Source organism: Pinus tabuliformis, chromosome 3_1, assembly GCF_031772625.1.
Source record: "Pinus tabuliformis cultivar Carrire ecotype Pingquan chromosome 3_1, CPIR1, whole genome shotgun sequence".
NCBI lineage: Eukaryota > Viridiplantae > Streptophyta > Pinopsida > Pinales > Pinaceae > Pinus > Pinus tabuliformis.
Genome location: NC_142301.1, coordinates 967,587,165 through 967,590,254, shown reverse-complemented (window position 1 = coordinate 967,590,254; position 3,090 = coordinate 967,587,165).

The window sequence follows — 3,090 nt, the reverse complement described above, 5'->3', positions numbered from 1 at the left end:
AACACAGCATTCACGAAGATCGACCACCCGTACCGTAAAACGTATTCTGTGGTTTCGCGAAAGGTTTGGCACACCCTCTGCCTAGATCTCCAGAGTAGTTTCTTTTGGCCTTTTTCAAACTCTATAACTGAAAAAGTCCAACCGAGCATTTGTCACTTCGGGCTCGTTAAAACATCGAAGGCGACTAGAGTCATCTTTAGCTTTTTCTCGACTCTTAAAACATGAAAAAGCAAGTTTGTGTCTAAAAGCGTCGTTAATAAAATTTATTTTAAGCGGAACATAATCACCTGTTATTCCCACGTTGATCTTTTAGTTGAAAAGTATGGAGCCCACCAACCAAGGAAGTAACCTTGGCGGAAGTCCAAATCCCTTCTCCTCTTGGTGAGATGTTGGTGCGCCTCATATGGCAACATTGTCACTTCCAGGATTGACAATTGGCCTACCTGTATGGCTATTTTCAACCAATGTAGTCCAGATCGCCACTAATCCTGAGCAGTCGAATCAACAGTCAGAACAATCTAGAACTACCCACCAACCCTCCACTTCTTATGATACTTCCTCTGATCCTTCATCTTCGCAAGGTAGAACTGGCAAAAGTCAGCCTCCCAAGGAGAAGAAGGAAAAGAAGAAGAGAGAAAAGAAGCAGAAGGAGCCTCTGGCGAAGGCAACTGGGGGCAAGCAGAAGAAAGCTGACAAAAACCCACACACTGCACCAACCGGGCCTAAATCGCCATGTGTCATTTGCAAAGGGACCCACTTCCATCGTGATTGTCCTTGTATTCCCTGGATACTAAGGGACTGGTCCCCGAGGTTGCACAATCCGGTAGCATCAACCTCTGGTTGTCATGTTGATTGCAATCCGTCAACTAATGAGAGTGAAGGACGAAGAAGGGGACCAAGATCACCCTGTCTATTGTGTGAAGGCAATCATGCCATCCACAAATGTCCATTCTTAGATGAGGCAAAAAGAGTTTTGGAAGATCATCCGGTATCACCGTTACGACTTCCTCCTGGATACCAAAAACTCGTGCCTAATCCCTCAATAGTTGAAAATCCAGCTGGCCCGCTCAAGTGGTCAGCTGAAGTGTCGGTCATGGAGAATGAACCTACTGAATCCAGACCAGACGAAAGTCTAAAGGTCGAAACGGCAGTTGACCCGGTTCTTCCTTCAGAGGTTCTATCGTCCAATGACTCCGTCATTGAAGACCCGTCTTCAAATGACACCGTCGCCGAAGAGTCATCTTCATGCGACACCCTCACTGAAGAGAATAAGGATGACACCATCCAGGTTCTTTTCATCAGCACCGACTCCGATGAGCGTCAAGGCAATGCGCCCATTCCTTTATCGCAGGAAGGAACATCATCAGAGTCATATCCGGCCGTATATTCGGTCCCACCACCAAGCAACCTGGTTGTATCCTTTGATTGGAATCAACTAGGCAGACCCCGGTTACCAGCCAGTATACCATTCAGAATCATTGTCCAGATCTATAGAATGATTATGGCTGGTACTATCATTGATGAAGGGGCGTCTGTGAGTATCCTTTCCTCTGTTGCTTGGAAAGCACTGGGTTCCCCAGCGCTTTTACCTGAGTTGAGAAATCTCTCGGGTTTTGATAAAGGAACCAGTCGACCATTAGGAATCCTCCCCAATGTGCCTGTTACATTGAAAGGGAAGACCGTTAATATGAACGTGATGGTCGTCCAAGGACCCTTGGATTATAACCTACTCCTTGGACGCGACTATATTTATTGCATGGGAGCGATAGTCTCCTCACTCTTTAGAGTAATGTGTTTTCCACACGAAGGAAGGGTGGTCAAGCTCGTAGACCAACTTTCGTTTTCGGGATCTCGCATCGCAAATAGTCAAATACCATTCCTAAATGGTCTGTTCACTCAAGATTCGCCTCCACCCCCGGTCCTCCTTCCCGATGAGTGCGAGTGATTCAGAAAGAAAGACTAGGACCCAGGGGGCATGCACCCTAGTCTGCTTCGGGCAGAAGAAACCCCGGGTATAAGGAAGAATTTCCGCAGAAGAATATGACTAGTCCGTACCCCGTCCGTGGAAGGAAGTGGGGTTGTTCTGGAATAGTGTTCTTTTGTTAAAGTTATGTGTTTGGCAAAAGAGTCATTCACCTTTGTCTAAAGAGGTGGGCACTGCCCAAGTAGGAATTCCCTTATTGCGACGAATAGTAACCATATTTGAATTCAAGCCTCGCCCATTAGAACATATGTTTTGAAGGATAAGCAGGGGCAGCTTACAAAGTAGGGGACTATATTGTTGTGACAGAGGGTAACCATCTTTGGACAACCCAATGATAGACACCGCCGAAGAAAGAGATTGATTTGCGGCAGCGAATAGAACCCTCTTCGGATAATAAGAAAGAGGCAAACCTCGTTGATAAAGGGGTAGTCTCGAAATTCTACCCTATACCTGGGGGCATGCAAACTTTTGGAATGCAAGCAAGGGACGACTATTTATTTTTTAAATTTTTAGGTCCTCCCTTTAAACCTGTAGGTCTAACCCTTTAAACTCGTAGGATTAGCCGTTTCCGACCTTGTATGAAGAAAGCCTGTGGGGCAAAAGTAAAAATTTGCCAAAATTGGAGCATAGCTTTGTGAGATAAAGCTCCTTAAAAAATAGTTATCTCATAGGAGGCGTTCTTTTTATGACTGGTATATCGAGCAGTTTTAGCATATAGTTCATGCTCGTTAAATTCGAGCAGTTTTATGACTGAATTTATGCTCGTTAAAAAATAGAAAAGTGTGAGCAAAAGTTTCCCCCAGAGTTCAAGCTCATGGAAAAAATGAACCTATCCCGGTAAATAACCTTTTGAGATTGTAAATTCATCAGCCATAAGAACCTTGATCGTGTTTTCATCCATCACCTCCACTGTTCATTTGGCCGATCATTCACTTCCATTTGTGTGTTTACCTCTTTTGAGAAACAGCTGCGAAGAGTGATTTCATCTAGCCATCCTTGTGACACTGCCGTGATTGGAAAATTCCAATTTGTACCTGGAATCTGCTGCTATCCCTGTTTATCACTCGTTCCTCAAAAGACGAGTCTTCTTTGAGCTCTTTTCACTG